This window comes from Dreissena polymorpha, chromosome 3 (assembly GCF_020536995.1).
Source record: "Dreissena polymorpha isolate Duluth1 chromosome 3, UMN_Dpol_1.0, whole genome shotgun sequence".
Taxonomy (NCBI): domain Eukaryota; kingdom Metazoa; phylum Mollusca; class Bivalvia; order Myida; family Dreissenidae; genus Dreissena; species Dreissena polymorpha.
Genome location: NC_068357.1, coordinates 16,814,635 through 16,840,887, shown reverse-complemented (window position 1 = coordinate 16,840,887; position 26,253 = coordinate 16,814,635). Strand labels below are relative to the sequence as shown.

General features: G+C 34.0%; 1 long non-coding RNA gene across 2 annotated transcripts in view; it reads right to left on the bottom strand.

The window, feature by feature from the left end:
* Window positions 1-579: 579 nt before the first annotated feature.
* LOC127875314 (uncharacterized) overlaps window positions 580-26,253 on the bottom strand; it is a 29,215-nt gene continuing 3,541 nt past the window's right edge. Inside the window, exons 5-12 of one of the 2 annotated variants that reach the window (XR_008047364.1) lie at window positions 25,388-25,567; window positions 24,866-24,940; window positions 23,418-23,527; window positions 21,727-21,820; window positions 16,678-16,937; window positions 15,706-15,774; window positions 1,671-1,724; window positions 585-1,406 (exon numbers count right to left, since the gene is read on the bottom strand). This is a non-coding gene — a long non-coding RNA (uncharacterized LOC127875314). Of the gene's footprint in view, window positions 1,407-1,670; window positions 1,725-15,705; window positions 15,775-16,677; window positions 16,938-21,726; window positions 23,528-24,865; window positions 24,941-25,387; window positions 25,568-26,253 lie in introns of both variants that reach the window. The other variant, XR_008047363.1, reaches the window with a different exon arrangement.

Here is a 26,253-nt window from a genome sequence, read left to right as displayed (position 1 = left end):
ATGATGATTGGGCAAAAATTGGGACTTCTAGAGTGTTAACAAGGTTTCTCTATAGCCAAATTAGGAAAACTGCCCCGCCCACTGGCTGCCATGTTTTTCATCGGACCGAAACCACTTTTGAACTCAACCAACATATCATTAAGGCAAACATTTTGACCAAATTTCATGAAAATTGGGCCAAAAATGTGACTTCAATAGTGTTCACATGTTTTCACTATATACATATAGAAAAAATGACCCGCTCACTCGCGGCCATGTTTTTTCAACGATCTGGACCATTTTCGAACTCGTCTGAGATATCAATAAAAACAATGTTTTGACCATGTTTCATGATGATTGGGTAAAAATTGTGACTTCTAGAGTGTTTACAAGGTTTCTTTATAGCTAAATAAGGAAAACTGCCCCCGCCCACTGGTGACCATGTTTTTCAGCAGACCGGAACCGCTTTTGAACTCAACCAACATATCATTAAGGCAAACATTTTGACACAGTTGCATGAAGAATGGGCATGAAATGTGACTTCTACAGTGTTTACAAGGTTTTTCTTGTTTTGACCTTGTGACCTAGTTTTTGACCCAGCATGACCCAGTTTCGAACTCAATCGAGATATAAATGGGACAAATCTTCTGACCAAGTTTCATGAAGATCGGACAATAAATGTGGCCTCTAAAGTGTTTAGGACAAATGAGGACGGATGACGGACAAAGACCGATCAAAAAAGCTCACCTGAGCAATCAGGTGAGCTAAAAATTCAGTGTTCCGGTTAAACAAATAATTGATTATGTAAGTTGAAGTACCTGAATGAGACCATGGGAAGTAACTTCTCAAAACAAATATGATGTAATCAACCAAGTATAATCCTTAAACATATAATAGAGATATTTGTAGTTGACAATTTAAACAACTAATTATTCTATATTTCAAAAATAATTGTATTCATTATGAGCACAGGATTCCCTTTAAATATACCTGCCCAGGGGTCGTATTCCAGAAGCATCTTAAGTTAAATTTTATTCTTAATCTTAAATTGGGAAATTTTCTTAAGTGTTTCATTTCAAATTGCTATAGATTGGCATCAAGATATACATTTAAATAACATCATTATGCCGATGTTATTTTATGAATACCAAAAAAACATGTGTTTCCTTATTTAGTAAAGAAATACAAATCATTGTAATTTTGAACTAAATTAAAATTATTTAAGAAATGACTTAAGATGTTTATGGAATACCACCCCAGGGCTAACAGAGTTGCGCTAAATTTTCATGGCAGGAATTGCAAATAAAGTTTATTTAACAATAGGGTTAGTGGTATTCTGTTTGACTACTTTTCTGAACGTTTCTGTTTCAACCTAGCTGGCAGGCTGGGTTTAGGTAGCAGACTTCCTTTCGTTATTTTGGCACAATCTGAAAATAAAATGTTGAGCAACGTTAATCATGAGGAACTATTTTTGCTTAATGAGCTCAAGAGTTGTCTGTAAGCTGCAGACAAAATGTGGATATGATTTTAAATATTGCACATAACAGTATGTTAGAAAAACATTATATAAAACTCATTCTATTCAAAAGTGCTGAGATTGATTTCTGTAGGACAGAGCAAACGTCACACCCTAACATAAAGATATGCTTCAAACTAATTCTCCCCATCACAATGCATTAAAATTAACTTACTGCTAGCTTAGTGTTCACTTCTTCAACAAAACGCCACATTTGGTTTCCAGCATACTGAAAGAACATGTTTCATAAGAAATAAAAAAGACCTTTAAAAAGACAGTAAACCTGATTGTATTGTGATAATTTCATTATCTCATATATTAGCAGTTGTTAAACGTAAAAACTAGCACTGGACATGTCCATCCATGCCAACACCGGTACAATGTTTTGTTGATAATTTTCTTAACAAAAACTTCTAAATTCTGTGGATTGGAAGCTTATGAAAGGTTAAGGCCAGACTGCAAGTTCAACAATTCATTTCAAACTAGTAATGCAGTCTACCTAATAAAATCCACAACTCAATTTCACAAATACACAGCACGATAAATACTCACTTTTCTTATTCGGATTTTTCAAATTTCTGTTAGAGCCACTAACTTTTATTATAAATAATAACTTATTAAACAGTCATCAACAGAAGAAGTAAAATGAAGTAAATCCAAAGTTATTCATTCTATTAGATAAATTAGTACATGGTGTAGTACATTTTCGGAATTACAGTAAAACAAGCAAATTCGTTGAATTGATATCCCCCGCCTATATACTTCTGGACAAAAAAGTGTTATATTTGACACTAAAAAAAGCATTTTTTTGAAGATACAAAAGGCCATAACTCTGTTATTATGAGATGGTGTACAATGCCATTTGGCGCGCATCATCCTATTATCCATATATATACTCATACCAAGTTTCAATGAAATCCGCAAAAGCACTTCCAAGATATGGCTCTGGACACAAAAGTGACGGACGGACGGACAGCCGGACGGACAGCGCCAAAACAATATCCCTCCGCCTCTGGCGGGGGAATATACTTATACCAAGTTTCAATGAAATCCGCCAAAGCACTTCCAAGATATGGCTTCGGACACAAAAGTGCCTATAGTAAAAAGCTTTTTTTCAAGATACAAAGGGCCATAACTCTGTTTTGAACAGATGGTATACAATGCCATTTGGCGTGCATCATCCTCTTATGCATATATATATACTCATACCAAGTTTCAATGAAATCCGCCAAAGCACCATCAAGATATGGCTCCAGACACAAAAGTGCCTATAGTAAAAAGCATTTTTTCAAGATACAAAGGGCCATAACTCTGTTTTTAACAGATGGTGTACAATGCCATTTGGCGTGCATCATCCTCTTATGCATATATATACTCATACCAAGTTTCAATGAAATCCGCCAAAGCACTTCCAAGATATGGCTCCGGACACAAAAGAGCCTACAGTAAAAAGCAATTTTTCAAGATACAAAGAGCCATAACTCTGTTTTTAACAGATGGTGTACAATGCCATTTGGGGTGCATCATCCTCTTATGCATTTATATACTCATAACAAGTTTCAATGAAATCCCCCAAAGCACTTTCAAGATATGGCTCCGGATACAAAAGTGCCGGACGGTCGGACAGCCGGACGGACTGACGGACAACGCCAAAACAATATCCCTCCACCTCTGGCGGGGGATAACAAGCTAACTAAAAACTGCAAATTCAAAATGAAACAAACCATGTATTTCAAACCAGTAATTAATTGAATATGTAGTTCCTCCATTAACCCTTTCCCACTTAGAAGCTTAGTTAAAATGGTAATGTGCAAACAGCATAAAACCAGAACAGTCTTCGAGTTACTTGCAGTCTGTTCAGGTTTTATGCTGTTTGTTACCAGTATCTAGGGTTCGGAAATGAGGCTTTTAAAACTTGAATCTAGTAAGAAAGGTGTTTAAATAAATTAAACTTTTTAAAGGACTACAAACACATACAAATATGTAACTATCTAATTGGTCATGGGTTAATTTGTGAACTGATTTGGTGATTATTTTGCTTTTTTTACTTAGTGCTTTTATAGACAACCGTACTAGTACATTGATTGTCAAATTAATACAATCATACAAAATATTGTTGCAATGAAATCTTGCTCAAAGTCGCTCATCTTGCTAAAGATTGCTAAAGAAAAGTTAATTTGGCATGATCAAGATGTTTGGTCATTGGGGAGTTGTGTACCAATACAGCCATACCTGCTATTATGCTGTCATCAATATTACAGTCAGAATAAATTCTGTAAGGTTTATTTAAGGTAGCGCACCTCTAATGGGCACATATCCAAATATAATCTAAGTAATTATTTTCTTAATCAGCATCATTTCACTGAACTACATGCAAATTTGTAGGTAGGCTTTCCATGCTTTAAAAAAAAATATACCGATTTTTTCAAAACCACCCCCACGCTCGGCTTTTGTCCAGTTTATTTTCAGCCCTGGGGTATATAAAAGTTCCATAATTCATTCAAATTTCCAAATATGAGCATGCAGTTGGTGTGTACAGATGCTGTAAAGGTGTTTAAAGTTTAAACAAGATGAAATAAGTATTCTTTTACAGACATTTATTTTTTACAAATTTTTATCTATGGAAGAGCGCCATGAAATGTAAGTGATTTCAGCCAAGTAAAAATTGGGTCAGTTAAAAACAGTGTCATAAAATTCAAAATAGTATCATTTAAGTCATATTTTAAATTAAGTTTTTATAGAAACACTATATACAGCAAACATACCAAGAAATAGACAGATTTACCGTTTACTTTTTGAAATAAAAATAACAAGAAATATCTTAAAAAAAGATATACGGCGTAAATAGTTTAATGAATGAGATCAAGTATAGCGAATGTCTTTTTCTGTGCAGTTCTTAGCTGCATCACACGCAGTACGGGATGTTACGGGGAGTTTTCGCGGCTTATTTTACATTATAACATATTGCTGGTCATAAACCTATAGATACAAAACAGAAAACCAAAAGAAGAATGGAAGTGAAATTTAAACATATGAGTCAACCGGCCACACGAGAAGTATCCGTATTTATAGGCGCGTTCTTCGAACAAACCTGTTTTAGTGGTTTGTCGGGCATTGCTATTTGATTCGATTATTAACAGTATCAATTATCATCGTGCTAATGCTTAAAGTGATATTATGGGCATTTTGCACTGTTGAATTGAGCTGAAAAGAATTAACAGGTCAAAATAGTTAGTTAAAATGTGGTTACTGATTAATTATCTGCAACTCACCTTGCTACCAGTTGTTTATAAAAATATATTTTATATTCGATATTCTTACGTGACCCACCCAGTCCTGTAAGCTGAAATGATCCGTAAAACAATTTCGTGTCTTTGTGTCGTATGAACAAATCTGCACTAAAACTAAATTTAGGTTCAACTCGTAAACGCATGATCAGTTGTCAAACGAAAGTACGGTTGATATTCAAATGCATTATTTTTCTCTTTCTGGTATATTGTTTTAGTATGATGATGCTGCATTAATTAATATAAGTGTATATGAAGTAGAAACATCAAAAATAATCAACGGTTGCGATAGACACCTATAAACTGTTACATGCTCATAATATCACTTTAGTACATTAGGCAATATGGACGAATAATTATTGTTAAATTTATCAACAATAATATTTATCATCGTATTGTTGAAAACACATTAAGAATCTATTATTTACATACCATAATTATATTGCTGAATATCTTCATTTAACATATTTCTGGTCTAAAGAAAATTCCAGGTCACCTAGTTCACGGATAGCGTCTTTATTATATAACGATTATTTTACTGGCCGCCAACTCCAATGATGAGCTGTATATAAACTCTGAATGTCCGCGAATTGACCCGATATACCTCGCGGGTTGAAATGCAATGCTTTAAAGTGAGGCCTCGCTTCCATTGCTCTTTATACTTTTACATGTTAACATGTTGACAGGAATAAGGAAGTAAGTACTAAATATGAGAACATAGCCTTTTAAGTATAAACGCTCTTGCGCTGGTAATACTCTGAAAATAAAAGGTGTACACACAAACTGTATTGATGTCGAGAATTGAGTGTAAAACTGTTCTATCTATTAAGCCTTTTCATTCGAGATAAAATTGTTTCATACAGTAAAACAGTGTTACAAAGACGCGGATATGTTTCCAATGTTCTGGTGGTATACTCAAATCAGCCAATGGAATAAATGAAGTGTATTCATTCGTACCTAGCCGCGGGAAATTTTATTGGAATTTTATTGGACACTTACAAAGGTCAGGCTAAGGTGAAAAGCTGGCTTATGCAGCTTACGCCGAAAAATGCAACATGCATGGTTCGTATTTTCAACAGTAAATCACCCAATTTCGCCATAACGTTGTTTTAATTTTAATAATTGAAGAATGTGCATAAAATTGCAACCTATTTAACAATAAATATAGCTTATATGCCATATTAAATCAAATTACGTTAGAAAATAAATAAAACGCGTCGCAAAAAAGTATACGTCGTCGGCAGGATTCGAACATGCGCGGGAATATCCCAAAAGATTTCTAGTCTATCGCCTTAACCACTAGGCTACGGCACCTAATAGTAAGCTCTTCAACCTTCGAAGAAATCGCGGGAAATCATTAGAGGTGCGCTACCTTATAGTGTAGCAAATGAGACCCTAAATATGGGACCAGAGTAGTCTATGAAAGCCAACAGCAAGTTTTATATATCAAAATGCAGGTCTAAGTCTGAATTTTATTGTAATGGGTATTATTTTTTCCGTAAGTGTTGGAGTTGGCATGGAAACAAAATGGCGTCAAAGATGGCCGCCAAAACCAAAAGCACACCTTAAGTTGAATAGTTGGCCATATTAAGCATTTTGTCATGACAATTTCTATATTTTATACTTTAATACATAACATTATAAATTAAAATAGACGTTTTCAGTGAAAACAGCAGTAAAATGCTTGTAATACATATTTGTAAACCATTTATTTGAAATAAAATGAATAAAAAACACTCACGCGGGTGCTGTTTTTAATAATAAATTGATTTATGATAACAAATATTGTGAAAAACACAGTTTAAATTGTGATTGGTTCAATTATTTAACTTTATTTGCAAAAAACCCCTTTAAAAATGTAAAGTATGCATTTACATCAGGATCTTGTTCAACCCCATGTTCCGCCCCTAATTTGTCAAATAATTGAATAAGATCACGCAAGCGAGCCAATGGAATAAATTACTCTGAGATATAATTACGATATAGAGAAAATAAAGTAATAATATTAACATTGTAGATATAATTAGGTTTCAGTTTCTAAAATTTACTTTTAAATAGTAGCTTTTACCAGTAAGATCTGTTAGTCTGGAGATTAACATGTATTGAATAAGTAATAAAAGACAAGTTAACACGGACATGTTTTTTGCTTTGCTTTGTTTCAATTTTATGTCATTAATGTTGAAATGTTATTAAATGATGAGAAGTCTTTAAAGTAAAAAAAAAACAATTGCAAACTATTTTGTTTGCGTGGACCAAGTTCAAACGTATCTGCTTTTCACCTCAGGCAGTAAGTTTGTGATTGCTTCCCTTTGTTATTATTAAGACATGACTTTGATGTTCTGTCTGCAGAAGATGAAACAAAAACAAATTTTGGCAAACATGTCCAGCGTTTTTTCTCTATATAAAGTTCGTACCGTAAATCGGCACCATTCCCAATGGAACCATTTTTCCCAATTTCAAAATGAAAATTAATGCCCAATTCAAATTTAAAAAATCCCAATTTGCAGGTAAAACATCGGGAGTATGACTGAATAGCGGAAAGGGCCATTTTCCGCGGAAAGGGTTTTCGGTGTTCGGAAAGGGCCTAAATAAATTTATTGTCAATGTTTTAAAACATTTATTGGTATTTTCATAAACAGCACCTTACATTGTGTTTATATTTTAAATTTCATTCAAATGCATCAAGAAATGATTTAACTTTATAAATTTATTTTTAATGTTTTAAAAACATTTATTGGTATTTTCATAAACAGCACCTTGCATTGTGTTTTTATTTTAAATTTCATTCAAATCCACCAAGAAATGATTTAACTTTACAATATTTTTGAATGCCGTACGATACGAGAAAAGTAAAGTGGCGAGCACCACGGAAAGGGCTCATAGCGGAAAGGGGCATCGACCTTCGGAAAGGGGCTACAATTATTTATTTTAAAAATTTGAAAGACATTTATTGGTATTTACATAAACGAAACCTTACTTTATGTTTATATTTTAAAGTGCATTCAAATCCATCAAGAAATGCTTTAATTTTACAATATTGTTGAATGCCGTACGATACGAGTAACGGAAAGAGCTCGTTGCGGAAAGGGTCGTCGGCCTTCGGAAAGGGGCTAACATTATTTATTTTTAAATTTTTCAAGACATTTATTTGCAATATTTATAAGAATGATATGAATGGCATACACTTTGTAATAAAGTTAACAAATATGTATTGGTTAAAATCAAATGATAATGTATCGTTTTAAAGGGACTGTCCAACAGTCAAAAGCGTCGTTCGACGCGAATCGATATTTTGGGGAACTACGTGGATTGCTTATATCGCTAAAAAAATACCTCCGAATCAATCGTGAGCGTGGATGGTCGAGTGGTTAAGTCGGGAGGCATTTTACTCCATAATTCCATGACTCTAGGGGTCAGTGGTTCGAGTCTTGTGGAGGTTAACGTTTTTTCTTCTTTTTTAAATTTATTCTTATTTTTTACTGGAGATTTTTAGTTCAAATGTTTAAATTTATCAATATAAAGCATTTTAAGCAGTTAATGACAAGCTTTAATACATACGGAATATTACGCTAGTCAATTGTTCCAAGAGTTTGTATCACTCGAGTGGCGTGTGTGATGACGTATCACACGACGAGAGGCGAAGCCTCGAGTGTGATGCGAAATAGCACAAGCTACGAGAGTGATACAAACTCATGGAACAGTTGACTAGCGTAATATTCCTTTTATTATATACATTAACTAACGAAAACAGTAAACAAATGTATTTTTTACTTTAACAAAACTGACAAAACAATGACTAAAACAGTACGCCATAGTTTATTTAAGACGCGTATGAATACAGTTTATGTAAATTAACGTGTAAACATTCGAACCGGGAAAACACAGGTTTCCGACACGCTTACCTTAATGTCATCGTTAATTCCAATTTTTATAACAATTAAGTTGACAACTTTAATTCGATGTTTATAACAAAAATGTTTAAACGATATGCACTTCCACTTCTATCTTCCATGTCTTTTTCGAAACTTAGTTTAAACCACACTATTTTATTGTATTCCTATCGAAATATACATTTATGCATGATAAACACACACTCCAAAATACGTTTTTAACTCATAGTTTACTGTTAAAAAAAACCACGCCCGACATGTCTTTACAGCGTTTAGATAAAACTATTGTGTTTTGTCACAGAAATGACGTCACACAATGTACTACGTAATATATTTCGTAATAATAAAATATTTCTATTTTTTGTGTAATGTGACGTCATTAAATGGGTCGAAGTAGTCCGGCTAGTATGGTAATACGGAATTGGAAACAGCGAGTAGCATAATACGGGATTTTTTATTTCAACGATTGATACAACCTGTATTTTGTTAAAAGCATTAAACAGGTATATAATAAATACGGAATATTACGCTAGTCAATTGTTTCAAGAGTTTGTATCACTCGAGTGGCTTGTGTGATGACGTATCACACGAGAGGCGGAACCTCGAGTGTGATGCAAAATAGCACAATCCACGAGAGTGATACAAACTCTTGGAACAATTTGACTAGTGTAATATTCCTTTTATTATATACAACAACTAACGAAAAATGTTAACAAATGTATTTTTACTTTAACAAAACAATGACTAAAACGGTACGCCATAGTTTATTTAAGACGCGTATAAATACAGTTTATGTAAATTAACGTGTAAACATTCGAGCCGGGAAAACACAGTTTTCCGACACGCTAACCTTAATTTCATCGTTAATTTAAATTTTTATAACAATTAAGTTGACAACTTTAATTCGATGTTTATAACAAAAATGTTTAAACGATATGCACTTCCACTTCTATCTTCCATGTCTTTATCGAAACTTAGTTTAAACCACACTATTTTATTGTATTCCTATCAAAATATACATTTATGCATGATAAACACACACTCCAAAATACGTTTTTAACTCATAGTTTACTGTTTAAAAAAACCACGCCCGACATGTCCTTACAGCGTTTAAATAAAACTATTGTGTTTTGTCACAGAAATGACGTCACACGATGTACTACGTAATATATTTCGTAATAATAAAATATTTCTATTTTTTGTGCGTGTAATGTGACGTCATTAAATGGGTCGAAGTAGTCCGGCTTGTATGGTAATACGGAATTGGAAACAGCGAGTAGCGTGATATGGGATTTTTTATTTCAACGATTGATACAACCTGTATTTTGTTAAAAACATTAAACAGGTATATAATAAATGCAAAAATCTGTTGGAAAGTCCCTTAATATTCTTAAAATACATTTATGCAAAATAATAAAAAGCTCTTTAATTAAAACCTCAATATAATTAAATTTGAGTGGTAATACAATTTATTGACATTAATAATTTAATTGGGATGTAAATAGATGAGAATGAAATATGCTTTAAAATGTAAAACGACTTTTTACGGATCTGTCCAACTTTTATGAATAAATCATGTTAAGTGTTAAACATACCGGACATAGCAAGGCAAAGGAACACCGCTACAATAATCGCGTACCTCATGTTAACTATCAAGAAGAAAGACCATGATGTAAACATTATTAGGAATCTTGCAAATGAACCAAAGATTATAAAGGCATTTACTTCCAATTATTTATTACATTGAAAAAATATATTAAATTTTAATTTTTGTTAAATGGTTCCATAATAAAAAGGTCTTTTCGTTAAATATTGTTCTCAACACAATTTTGTTTCGGTGAAACTTCGAGAGCGCTGGTAAGTATAAATAGTAGTAATAATATACGAAGTAGTTATAGCAGAACAGTATCGTTGTAACTATCCAATAATATAAATTTGTGCAGTGTACATCTTTATCAGTGTACATCATTATGCTTGACGATATCATTAGTATATCATCGTCAATTGGTAAATATGCATAATGCCATACAATCTGAAATATGCGTGTAGTAAAAAATAGGTGTCAAACTCAATGTGAAATAGAAACAACAGACTGCTTTATATAAACTTCAATATGATTGAAATAGTTGTTACAACAGTAATACAGTCAACTCTTTGGCATGTTTTCACTTGATTGTTCAATTTAATAGCTCCGTAAATCACGACATTATTTATTCACATCATTCAGTTAAATGTGGTTTTCAGCGTGTGTTCATTAATATTACAAGCAGAATGTACATCTCTCTTAATATTCAAATAATTTATTATCATATTTGCGCGGTGCAGAATGATTTAAATTCCTGCGTTAAAACACTGCAACATCAGGGTTTTTTATATATAGTTGGTCGCGTTAGCGGCCAGCTAAATTTACAGGGCATATTTTGCAAATCAGTATGTGCTTAGAAGCCTTAAGTATGGTAAGAACCACAACTCACTCTGCAAGGGACGATTACCGCTGCCTGTCTGCAGCAGATGACAAATGATTCTGCTCTAGCAGTGAGTGTATAAACCCTCTAGCAGTGAGTTTATATACCAGCTTGTAAGTCGACATTGGCCAGTCTAGTGTTTATCATTGAAATATGTACATATTGGCTGCTTTCAGGGAAAACGGGGCTTAATGCACGTCAAATAAAATTAGCCTGTGCACACTGATTAGTCTGTGCAATGCGCACAAGCTAATCAAGGATGACAACAGCGAACAACTTCAGTGCCTTCAGCGCTTTGATAATTATCGTCTTTGATGTGGTCGAATAGAAAACCATACAGACACGCTATGTGTACTGTTAAACAGGTAACATAATTTTGACAACTTTTAATTATACAATATTAGGTCTAATCCGTTCGAAACAAATACATCAAGTGTTTCATTAAATCACTACTATAAAAGCCATAAAATACACGAAAAATTCAATTTTACGCAAAATTATATTTTAATAAAATGTTAGTATTAATATAACTTGAAATATCGTCACTTCAAAGCGCTGCATGTTGACCAATAAACAACCATGGATCGGCATTTTTTTAAGAAATGAACATTGATTTTGCAAAAAAATTATGAACACGATTAAATCATCGTTATTCAGTGTGTGTGTATTGTTTCTGCTGTATGCGCACATGTCTTATTATTTACGCAATTACGGTTAAGAAACTTTAAGCCTTATTTAGTAAGCATGTGCTACATTTCCGCAAAGTGTGACCAATAAAATACGAAAATAACACGTACCTGATGTCGCTTTCAGATATGTGTATAGAAATGAAATAAACACATGTTGTTTCTTAATATACAAATTGCTTGCGATATCAACGTCATCACATCCTGTCCGTTTTTTGAAAGATTTATTATACGTAAGCAAGTTTGACGTTTTCAATTTATAATACAAACAACAAGGTAGTAGTTTAACAATTCACTCCCAACTGTGCCTGAATCAAAATATAGACACAGTGAAAGATCGTGCTAGGAAAATTTATATACAAATTCCGGTCGATATCAACGTCATCACATCCTGTCAGTAGTTTGATAATTTATTATACGAAAGCAAGTTTGACGTTTTCAATTTATAATACAAACAACATTTGAATTTTCATAAACGAAACGTTACTTTATGTTTACATTTTAAATTTCATTCAAATCCACCAAGAAATGGTTTAATTTCCAAATATTTTTGAATGCCTTACGTTATGAGTAATGGAAATAGACGAGAAAATTCCTGTGTCGCGCATGTTTATTAATCGTTCATCCTGTTCACCTTTGACGAGGTTGTACAGCGTATTAATAAATTGTGGTAAATCTTGTTGTCGCCACTGTGTTGCATTTTTTAAGACATGATTTGCACTTTAACAATTGTTGTGTGTACAACAATTGTTTACTGTAATGTGAACGGGGGTGTGATCACACTGCTTAGATATACGAATAATTTTCCTTCAGCCTACCTGGCTTATGATACGATATTATTAACAAATGATTGGGACATATAAACATGAATTAATTAACTTCAATCAAAACTAACAACAATAACTGAGACACCTAAAAAACGCCTGCCTGGGCGATTATTAATTACAGTCACCGTGCTTTTACTATGACGGCTAGAATACTTATCCCCTAAAACAGTCCACTAATATATATCATGCACACAGTGGACAATACAAGCCTATCTGAGTGTTTCAAAACTGGAGTCACCATGCACTCCAAACCACGAGTATGGAACCTATTCCTACAATAGCACCGTCACACAGAAGCTACCAGGAAGACCCTGGGCACCGGTCTACTAATGCTCTGTTCTTCTAACTTTATTGTAATAACGACACATCGTTACATTTACTATCAACATCACACTTTGTCATTACATTGTTCATGATCATTATCTTTAAATGTATTTAAGTGTAAACAGCATATTAGTAATGCTCATATCAATCAAATTTCATTTTAAACATGATGTAATGGGATATGACAGAAATTTAAATGCGTCATGTTAATTTATTTGCACCAGTTAAGTACTGCTGTAGAACATATTGTATCCTGGACAAGATTATAAAATTGCCAAATAAATCTTTTGATGTCTGACATTTGCGGTTACAATATAAAGAAGTGAAACTCCAGCTGTTGGAGTAGTATTGAATTATTATTATAAACAATTAGTATGTCCTTCATTTAAGGCAAGTGACCGATTGCCCAAACAGTACAAAACAGCACAATACAGCACAATACAAAACAACATAAACACAAATAAGAATAAAGCTGGGGTCACCGCCTTGGAACGGTCAATGCAAAGCATTGGGGGTTTAATCCGGTTTTGGAGCGCTCAACCTCACACTTGGCCCAGTAATATTCATAATACATTTAAGTGTAAATAAAATTTAACCTCATAGCATTGTAACTCAAATTAAACAATAATAAAAGGGAATTAAAACGCATTCAATTTAATTACCATTTAATTACTCAATGGTTTTGTAGATACCAGAGCAACAGAGTTACAACATTTTGAGAAACGCTGAAATGAAACAATGAACAAGTGTCAACTACATTCCTTCTTTATAGAAAAAGATTTAAAAAAATAGCATCATGAAGTTTATATTTCAGATCATCATCGCACGAATACAGGAATTAGCAGCAATAATGGGTGTAAAAGTTCCATATAACATTGATTGGTTGTTTATGTACAGCTAAAAAATAAATCAAACAAGAAACGCCTGTCACAGAGAAAATAAAAATAAAATTATAAACCCAATGACCTATGCATGTAGATTACAACTGGGAAAGTTGGTCGTATGACGTCACAAAAATCAATGTACCCAGGAACAGAGAAAGAGTTATGACGTAATTGACAAGCGAAGACACAATGACATGAACAAAATCCAGGGGCAGTACTGTAAAGTAAAAATAAAAATATTAATGGGGCGTTACTGCTAAATTGAACTACTAATAAAACAAGTTTAGGTGATTAAATATTAAGAATCAAATGTATAAAAATGGTAATTCCATTGAAGCGACATTATTGGAATCAAACAGTATATAGGTGTTTTGACAACTGACGACAGAAATGACAAGCCTGACAATCACTGGTTGTCAAAGTGCAAACATTGGTGCGAAGAACCTGTGACTCACTCGGTTTTAATATTTACATCTAGTTGATAAAACATTGTTAACAAGTATGTTCAAAACTTGTTATATTGTTCATATATGTGAGTGTATGTCATTGCACAATAATTTTGACATGTTCATCCTATTTTAAAATAATGTATAAAACAGTATGATTTAAAACATGTTTGTGTCACAAAATACATGTGAGGTGGTTCCAAAAGGCATTTCTGAAAAAAAATGAATGTTTTGTGATGTTACATCCTTTAATATTATAGCCAGTGAATGGTTTTGTCAATCTAAATGACAGTTTTTGTATTAATCATTATTTTCTTGATAAAAAGTCCATTATTGGTTTAAATGATTGTTATATTATTTGAAGCAATTGTGTGTGTGTGTGTGTAATTTCACCATAACCATAACCATGACATGTTCATCTTAAATATAATATTGTATCTAACAGTATGTTTTATATATGTGTCACAAAACACACGTTAGCTTGTTCCAAACTGCATAACTGATATATTTCATGATTGTTATGTAATGTAAAATCTATGATAATACTCCGTAAATGATTTTGGTAATATACATAGCACTGTTTGTGTGTTATTTATTATTTTCTTGCATTTAAGTGTAAAAAAAGTGTTATAATAGACACTAATTTGACCTTTGACCTTCGTTTTGACCTTGACATTTTTTTTATTTATGAACTGAGTTGTTGTTAATAATGTATTGTATAAATATACAATATTAAATTACTTTAATACATTATGGTGTTGTTATTTAAAATAAATTTTATTTAAACTGATATGATTGATTTAATTTTGCCTTTACATATTAGCGTCGACCATGATGTACGCCATCTTGTTTTTTTACCATCTCCGACCTATTTGGAGAAAACGAAAGTCGTTTTCAATAACTACAGATCTATGCGAACATTTAGACATATAACACTTTCTGTTGAAAATCGTAGACCAGTTCCCCCCTAAAATAAGCTAGTAATCTGGGCCCGTTTGCTACACTATTAAGTGTATCATCCAAGTACTGTGGATGAAAATGAAGGATAAAACGCTGTGAAAAAGGTTTTGTTTCTAATTATTTCAATTTTGAATAACACAGTGTGCATTGGTTTACACCTGGTCTTCCTCAGGAACAAGGATTAGCAGGTATATTAACCCTTTGCATGCTGGGAAATTTATTTGTTATTTTGTTGTCTGCTAAAATGTTGTCTGCTGAATTTCTAAAATTTGCATTTTCTTTTATTTTTTTTCAAAGAATACTATCAGAATAGCAAACAGTTTGGATCCTGATGAGACGCCATGTTCTGTGGCGCCTCATCTGGATCCAAACTGTTTGCAAGGGCCTTTAAAGTTCGGTTCCAGCACTCAAAGAGTTAAAATATATCAACAATTTTCATACCTCACATATTAAAGCTCCCTTCTTGACTTCCCCTATGAAGCCATCCATCTTCATGATTGTGTTCACAAACTGAAATTACACATATTACACAAGTGTCTATAGGACATTAATGCCCCTATATTCCACATCTGTCTTAAACACCAGTCACTTAAAAAAAGACTTAAAAGCCCGAAATCCAAAAATCAAATGCCGGTTGATATGTCTGTTAAGTATAATGGCTTACGCAAAAGAACTTAAGTTATATTAATTTTTTGTTGCTTAAAAGGGCCATTTTTCCTCATTCAAAATTCCATCATTCTTGCAGCAATACTTTTTGAGTGGCGCATGGTACATTAATTTAACAAAGGGACAGCCAGACAAGGGAAAATTCATATTAAACATCTTTGAAAGAGTGGTCATAGCAAACTCTAATAATGCCTTTAGCTCACCTGAGCAGAAAGTCTAAATGGTGAGCTTAGGTTATTGTCTCTCGTTTGTTTGTCAAATCTTCCAAATTATGTTTGTATTTAAATGGACCATGCTCTAGCTGTGAACAGGGGGTTCATTGCATAAGCATACAGTTTCGTCCCAGATTAGCCTGTGCAGGTTGACACTTTCCGCCCAAAGTGGATTTTTGCTAAGAATAGACTTTCTTTAAATAAAAAATCTCATGAACGCGGAATATAAAATTCAACTTTCTCCACATTTTAGAGCAAATTAATGTAACCATGGATGAAAGAAGTCTCACAGCTTTAAACGATGATGCAAACTTAACAGGCATAATGAGTTATCATGAAGGTTGTCCCCCCCCCCCACATTATGAAGTCTTGAGGGCCAAAGTTGTTCTCTTGTTTTGGTTGTTACTTCATCATTATTAGGTCATTCATACCTGTAGGAAATAGTGAAAGACTAGAACAATAATTTACAAGTCATGCACAGCTAATTATTGACACAATTGATCATTTTATGAAATTAAGCCCTCAATAAACATACCAGTCCTTGAATCCTTTAAAAGTGCTCCTTCAATCTCTGAGCCTCTTTGGCCTTGGTTTGGGCACTGGTCCTCGCTTCCTCAACGTCTTTCACCAATCGGGCAACTTGACCAGTGCCCTGTGCCTCCCCAGACAGGCCCTGAGGTGCCAACTTAGGCTGCTGGGGAGTCCAATAGACGGACTCCTCAGAGATGAAAGGAGACAGTTGGTTTGAAGGCGTCTGGGGCAACTGTTGGACTGTGCTTGGGATGGACCTTGGCCCTGTAAAAAATATAATAATTATTAGGGCTATACAGTGCTTACTCTTCAGAATAATATACATCTTTCGAGAAAACTGAATATCCAAGACTACAACAAACTAATTCCATAACATATTTTCATGTTTGTGGTGGCTTGGACCATTCTAAATGAGGTGAACACATTTTTTGTAAGAGTGTTAAAATACCCAATTGCCTTCATCTGCTTTAAAATATTGCATGTTTTGACTTGTACTATATGTACAATCAACCTTTTTCTCTTAAAAACATCAAACATTCCCTGATGCATATTGACCTGTTTAAGAGCCTTGTTATTGAAAATAAAAAAACAATTTGTAATAGAGTAATTTGTACAGAAATGAACGAGGACATAAAAACATTACTACCATGAATTTACCAATAAGCTTAATAAGCAAAAATTTGTGATACACTTCAGCACCGTTATTTCGAAGTCATCGGGACCGTTAAAAAACTTCGGATTAACGATAATTCGAAATAAACAATTGACAGAAGACTTCTTGGAATCTGTAAAAAATGAAACGTTGTGGAATTCACATGGTTCGGTTACACGCTAACTGAAAAGCGTAAACTAGTCAGATAGCAATAGATTTCCACTTGTAACAAACGGAGGAATAAAACGATTATTTTTCTTGTTTTTATTTTTGTCTTATTACAGAACAAATACAATATAATGAATAGCACAAATTATCAGACATACATACATATTAATACATTTCGGAAATTAATTAACATTTTTTTTCCTAATACTCGATGTCTCTCTGAACGACGGCGTTCGCGCAGACGACAAAGGTGTAATTATCGGCTTTGACGAGCCACGACAAAGGTGTGAAACTAAATTACGCTCAGTATTTTGCAGTTTTGACTTCGGATTAAAGATTGATAATACGGTGCGAATTATAGTGTTGGGACCGACTGAATCACTTCGAATTAACGATTTCTTCGGTTTAACAAAGTTCGGATTAACAATGAAATTTTACATTAAACAAAGAAGAACCAAACTCGGGACCCGAAAACTACTTCGAAATAACGGTGACTTCGGATTATCGGTGTTCGAAATAACGGTGTTGAAGTGTATTTAAATTTGGCCACATTTATTCACTCATTTGCTTATTTGAGGAACAACACAAACTCTTATGAATGCATGCTTTAGATAGATAGAAAATTGTAGTGTGTAAATAACAGAGTGTAGTAAGTTCATACACAAAAATTGTTAGATAAACAATACCTCCTATTCACCAATATTACAAGCCACGTGAATTTATGCATACTTACATTCTCCTTACCATACTTATTACAACTTTGCCTGTCAACTACATTAATATCTTCTGATAACTTTTAATGCCATCACATACACAACTTTGTACCTCACATATGAATACTTTGATTAACAAACAAATACACATACCTTCTTTGCCACGACTATGACTGTAAGACAAACTTATCAGACAAACAGACATACTTTTTTGCAACAACTATAACTGTCATACAAATACACCACGTCCCTTCTATCATCTATAGCTGTGAGACTATTGCAAATACCTCTCTTCTTTTTCAAATTATGAATGTTGGATGGATAAACATATCTTCCTGTCACAACTATAATATTAAGTTAAATACACATTCATATCCTGCCACAATATACATCTTACCACAACAATGACTATTAGATAAATACACACATCTTTCTTACCAAAACTATCACTGTTAAATGAATACACATATCATTCTTACCACAACTATGACTATAAGATGAATACACATTTCTTACAACAACTATGACTGAATGCACATACATTTTGTATCTTTCTTACAACAACTGACTATTATATGAATATGCATCTTTCTTACCACAACTATGCCTATTAGACAAATACACATATCTTTCTTACCACAACTATGCCTATTAGACAAATACACATATCTTTCTTACCACAACTATGCCTATTAGACAAATACACATATCTTTCTTACCACAACTATGCCTATTAGACAAATACACATATCTTTCTTACCACAACTATCACTGTTAGACAAATACACATATCTTTTTTACCACAACTTTGACTATTAGACAAATACACATTTCTTTCTTACCACAACTATCACTGTTAGATGAATACGCATATCTTTCTAACCACAACTATGACTATTAGATAAATACACATATCTTTCTAACCACAACTATTACTATTAGATGAATACACATACCTCTTTTTACCACAACTATGGCTATTAGGTAAATACACACATCTTTCTTACCACAACTATGGCTATTAGGTAAATACACACATCTTTCTTACCACAACTATGGCTATTAGGTAAATACACACATCTTTCTTACCACAACTATGGCTATTAGGTAAATACACACATCTTTCTTACCACAACTATGGCTATTAGGTAAATACACATATCTTTTTTACCACAACTTTGACTATTAGACAAATACACATTTCTTTCTTACCACAACTATCACTGTTAGATGAATACGCATATCTTTCTTACCACAACTATGACTATTTAAGGTAAATACACACATCTTTCTTACCACAACTATCACTGTAAGACAAATACAAATATCTTTCTTACCACAACTTTGACTATTAGATTAATACACATATCTTTCTTACCACAACTATCACATTTAGATAAATACACATATCTTTCTTTGCTCTAATTATGAATGTTAGACATAAAAAACATCTTTCTTGCCACTACAATACCGGTAATTGTAAAAAAACACACATACATGTAACTTTCTTGCCACAACTATAAATGTGAAACATATACCCATACCCGTACTTCTCTTGACACAACTATTACAATAAAGACAAATACAAATACCTCTATTTGCCATAATTATGACTTTTAGACGAATACATATACCTTTCTTAAATGAAAAATATCTGACAATATTTGCAGGACAATCTCATTTATGAGCTGGACTCCAGAATCTTTTCAGGTTATAGGAAATGGGCATTTGGCAGCAACTGATTGAATCCTCCAACAGGACAAGTATAACTATATTAACTTGTGACAAACTGACGCTATGATCTGTTTTCATGAACATAGGATATGCTGTAAGAAATTTTACGTTTAATTGTGGCTTTATGCTATAAATATAAATTTGCTAGATTCACACATGTATACAGGGCTCGAATTTAACTTTTTTTTCTACTTGCAAAAAATTGCGAGCAGCTTTAATACCAACTCGCAAAATCAAAAGCATTCTCGCAAATTTGATGGAAACATACAAAAACCTTGGACATTAGTTTAGTACTATATAAACAAAATAAAAGTACTTAACATGCATACACATTTTATTTCTGCAACCATACAAAGATATGAGTTCCTTGGACCATAAGGACCCACATCAGGTTGATTGACCATCTTCATCTACAACAAGTTTTAGTCTTATTTTAAGGTATTTTTCCCATTAATTCACTGTTTTCGTAGAAGGATTTAAAATCCGTTTTTTCTAACTAAACGGTTAACTTTGCTTAATCTTTTGCATTATGTATATTTTGTGTTATTTCCGTCTGTGGTTATAAAGTGAAAAGTCGACTGTTTCAATTCCTTTGTACCAATACCATCCGCGTATCTGTATATACCAGTCTACATACAAGGTGCGCGCTTACGCATAAGGGTACATGGGCGTTCTATAAATTGACTTAAGATTTAGCGATCATGACGTCGAGCAGCATTATACCTACTCATTTCTTTTCACCATTTATTTACTCGCAAAAAAATACTAGTGGCTTTAAACTTAACTCGCAATCGGTATTTTTTACTCGCATTTTGCGAGTGTGCGAGTGTTAATTTCGAGCCCTGGTATATCCATGTTACAAGTTTCATGAAAAAATAATCAGAACTCAAAAAGTTATCGCAGGGTCCAGAATACCATCATTTTCAGCAGTATTTCTAGTCTATTTGTTGCCATAGCATCCAAAAATTTTTATGTAGGAACGAAATGAAATGACGTGTGTAATGTCCATATTGCCATCTATTCATGTTTCAAGTTTCATGAAAAACTGACTGACGGACTGACTGACTGACAGACGGAGCAAAAACTATATGTCCCCTCCGGTGAAACCGGTAGGGGACTAATTAAAATGGACAGGTAATTTCTAATTCTGTCTTAATATAGGTAAACACTCTTTTGGAGGCACATATATTTGGCTTATTTGTTATTTAAGTTTCCCGTTAAAAAGCCATAAAAGAACACCTTTACTGTTGACAAAATTGGCTTCTGTTGTCTGGAGATGAACATGCTTAACCATATGGTGTTTGTTGTCAGTGGCGAGCATCCAAATATGTAACAGCATTTGCAAAGCTCTGCTTTTGGAATCTTTTACGGAAAACAAAGGTGACGCAAATGGTTAAGAACAATCCAATTGACACATATTGAATACCTATTTTAAGCATGTTCAACCTTCATTGGATATTTTAACTACTTAGTCTTTCTAAAAAACACTTAGTTAATCCATTTATGACTAGCCTCTAGAAAAAAAGAGTCTTTGAAAACAGCTAGATGCACATGAGACGCCACATAATGCAGCATCTCATCTGGGTCTGTGCTGTTTGCTAAAAGAAATTTCTGCAAGAAATATTCTAAATAAAGAAATAAATATACTAGACATCCCTAATTTGGAAATTATTGATCCAATTAGAATGATTGAAGAATCCACTAGGCTCAAATTGGTTTAATTTGATCTTTTTTTTTCAATTTGTGTCTGAGCACCATGAAAGAACTTTCAATTTGTGTTTGGTACCTCTGAGGCTATCCTGGCTGGATGAGCTGGAGGGAGCCTGTGCTTGGTTAGCTTGTGGCAAAGCTTGCATGGCTGGCAGCCTGTGTGGGCGTGCCTGGCATGGCACAAAAAAAATAAACACTTGCACAATGCACAATAATTGCAAAAAGGCAATACATGTTTTTTATTTTATGCCAAAGATGCTTCACTAGCTATAAATTACCACTGAAAATAACTAATCTATGTTTTTGTTAAAAATTGAACCATCCGGCTAAGCTCTTATTATGAAAATAAAAAATTGAAAGCTCAAGAACTATTGGTAGCAGAGTGTGACTTCCATATTTCTTTTATGATGAATGGCCATAAAAAGCCATAAAAGAAAACCTTTACTGTTGACAAAATTGGCTTCTGTTGTCTGGAGATGAACATGCTTAGCCATATGGTGTTTGTTGTCAGTGGCAAGCGTCCCAATATGTTACAGCATTTGCAAAGCTCTGCTTTTGGAATCTTTTACGGAAAACAAAGGTGCATGATGCAAATTGTTAAGAACAATCCCAATTGACACATATTGAATACGTATTTTAAGCATGTTCAGCCTCCATTGGTTATCTAAACTACTTAGTCTTTCATGAAAACACTAAGTTAACCAATGTCTATAAAACGGGCCTTTGCAAACAGCTGGACCAAGATAAGACGCTGCATGATGGATGAAGGATGGGAGAGTCCACAAGGCTTAAATGGGTTAAGTTTGATCTGCTTTTCAAGAACCGCTAAGAAGTTATGACTAAACCAACTTCATACACATTTTATATATTTTTTTTTAAATCTCAAATCTTCCATATTGGAAGGACAATTTTGTTGGATTATAAGTATCATTGCGTACCATTTGCGACCCTAGTTTTAAACGAAAGTATGTAAGACTGAGTATTTATGGTAGGGACCGGAAAGTGATCTATTCTGCTTCTAGACAATCTATGTATGTAATTGTTTTATCCCATCATCAGACATGCATTGTCGAAATAAACCACTGTGGAATACATTTTCCTCTATTTCAGCAGTTCTGAAATATAGCTGTCACGCGTGGCGGAGAACGGGCATATTACTCGGAATCAACTATAAAGTAATCATTTTTAGTAAAATTCGAATCAGATTCAACAAAACAAACAATTTGATACCAAGATGTAATATATTTTAACACATAAAGCAACTCAAAAAGCAAAAAAACATTATTTACAAATATTAAGTGCGCGTACTCATGACGTCATTATTACACGTCATAAGACACAATGCATGTTCTTTCACGCTAAAGCTGCAGTTGTTCAGTGTTTTTTTTATATTATTTCTTAAAAATCGGGGATGTAGAGGTATGATAAACAGAAATACAGGTTAGTTACTGATCTTTTTGTAATGTATTAGGCTCAGCACGATTAAAATCATGAAACATTGTTTGCTTAAAATAACTTTGGGATTTTCCGTGTAGTTAGATTTTCCTATTCTGTTTTTAAAGAAATAATTTACGAAAAAGAAAATTGATGGGACAAATCGAAGACTAGGTCGGTGCCGAATAAAGCAAAGTTTATTTTGCTCGGCACGAAAATCTGAATCATTCGCCAAGGCTCGTGGTTTAGATTTTCTGAGCCTCGCAAAATAAACTTTGCTTTATTCGGCACCGACCTAGTAAACTCTATGAACCTTGTTTTCATTATCAACACCTAAACAAATACACAAACGTTCTGCAGGTGCATCGCCGACGCTGGCTCTCTTAGGTACCCGGGCACCCTTTGGACCCCCAGTACCCTTTTCCTCCTTCCATGGGTCACGTCTGTAAATAAAACATAAAAAGTCAGTGAAAATGGAACCATCCTGCCGGTACTCAAATGATAATTGGAGGTTACTTAGTGTCAGAATGAAGTTGACACGAGCGTTCATTCTGTTTCTCATTAACACAGACCATCAAAAAACATTAATTTTAAATTTGGTATTTGTTTGTTTTAATAAATTTGTTTGTTTGTTCCATGATGGAAACAAAATATACAAGGGCTGTTTGTAAAACATGCATGCCCTCCAAATGGGCTGTCAGTTGTAGTGGCAGCCATTGTGTGATTACGTTTTTTGTCACTGTGACCTTGACCTTTAACCTAGTGACCTGAAAATCAATAAGGGTCATCTGCCAGTCATGATCCCACGACACCAGTACATAATATAATCTGCAAATGTGGCCCTAAACTGCATCCAAGAACGAGTAACTGTGACCTTGACCTTTCACCTAGTGACCTCAAAATCAATAGGGGTCATCTGCCAGTCATGATCAATGTACCTATGAAGTTTCATGATCCTAGGCGTAAACGTTCTTGAGTTATCATCCGGAAACCATCTGGTGGACAGACAGAGACCCCACGACACCAGTACATAATATAATCTGCAAATGTGGTCCTAAACTGCATCCAAGAACGAGTCACTGTGACCTTGACCTTTGACCTAGTGGCCTCAAAATAAATAGGGGTCATATGCCAGTCATGATCAAACTCTATGAAGTTTCATGATCCTAGGAGTAAGCGTTCTTGAGTTATCATTTGGAAACCATCTGGTGGACAGACCGACCGGACGGACCGACAGACGGACCGACATGTGCAAAACAATATACCCCCCCCTCTCCTTCGAAGGGGGGCATAAATATATGTTAAACAAGAGCTGTCTCCATAGGATGACATATGCCCCCAATAAACGCTTTGATAGAAGTTATTGAAATGCACTTAGTGACTTCGTGACCTAGTTTTTGACCCGGCATAACCCATTATTCGAACTTGACCTAGATATTGTCTAGATACAACTACTGACCAAGTTTGGTAAAGATCGGATGAATACTACTTAAATTAGAGAGCGGACACCATGCTAAATCCTTGAAATGCACTAAGTGACCATGTGACCTAGTTTTTGACCCGGCATGACCCATATTCGAAATTGACCTAGATATTGTCTTGATACAACTTCTGACAAAGTTTGGTAAAGATCAGATGAAAACTATTTGAATTAGAGAGCGGACACGAAAAGTGTGACAGACTGACGGACAGTGCAAAAACTATATACCCCCTTTAATTCCAAAGGGGGCATAAAAATGTGTCTGAGCACCATGAAAGAACATTCAATTTTAGTTTGGTACCTTGGAGGCTAGCCTAGCTGATGGGGCGGGAGGGGGCCTGAGGTGGCGGGGCTTGCCTGGCTTGCACACCGACCACTGAAAAACATTAAAACAAACACATACCAAACTTAAAATTAATAAGATTGTTTGTTGTTGCACTTGTGCTGCAATTTGACAATAATTAGGGCATTCTGATTCTTATTAATACAGACCACAAAAAAACATAAATTTTAAGTTTGTTTTAGTGTTTTCTTAGAATTATAAGTTAATATAAGAGATTAATTCTTGTTGAAAGATTTTCCAGTTTAACTCTTTAAACATTTTCACAACTAATGAAAAGCATTTAATGCAAAGAAAATATGTTAGTTTGGTAGATAAACAGTGTTTACCCACTCATAGTCTTATACAGTAAATATGCCATTTAGCCTTTCATGAATAAGTTAATCTCTCTGATTAATTGCGAATTTATTTGATAATCAAACCAACACATATTTTCTATGTTGCTGTCATGTCTAAAGCATTCATCTATAGCAAATCACAAACCTTGGAACAGTTTGTAGCCGAGTTTTGTCAAGAACAATAATCTCAATCCCATAATACCCTCAGCTTGGACCATGGGGACATGCACTGACTGACCAGCTTGAACCTGCTGGAATTGGTTCACCATTGTCTGGAGCTGGCCAACCAGTGACTCCATCTCCCTGAGCTAAGTGTTGTTAGCAGCTGAAAAATGGAAAAATAATGAAAATAATTTAGCTTATTACCTTACCAAAGGCATGGGCAAACAAGAGATGTCTTTGTCAGAAACACAATGCCCCCTATTGCGCCGCTTTGAAGCCATATATTTGACCTTTGACCTTGAATGATGACCTTGACCTTTGCATGTTAAATATCAAGTTGCTATCTTAAATATTGCAAAAGTTTAAGCAAGATTAAAGTTTTGGAAGCCATATATTTGATCTTTGACCTTGAAGGATGACCTTGACCATGACCTTTTACCACTCAAAATATGCAGCTCCACAAGATACATATGCATGCCAAATATACAGTTGCTATCTTCAATATTGCAAAAGTTATTGCAAAAGTTTAACCAAGGTTAAAGTTTTGGGACAGAATGACAGACAAACAGACAGAATGACTGACAGGCCAAAAACTATTTTTAAAAGAGAAGTTTGTTTATGATAAACAATATCGTTTTACGTAAATCGGTAGCACGTTTTACGCCATCAGATTTTGGGTGGGAATAGGTACAGTCTAATTTCGACCGGAACTAAATGTGCTTTTCTAAACTCAGTATTTTACTTCGACTTCAATCTGTTCCATGGAGTCAGTAAACTTTCCTACACTTGAAGTTATAAAAGAGAGTTCTCCTCTGATTTTGCAGCTGAAGTGTCACTTTATTGTGAATC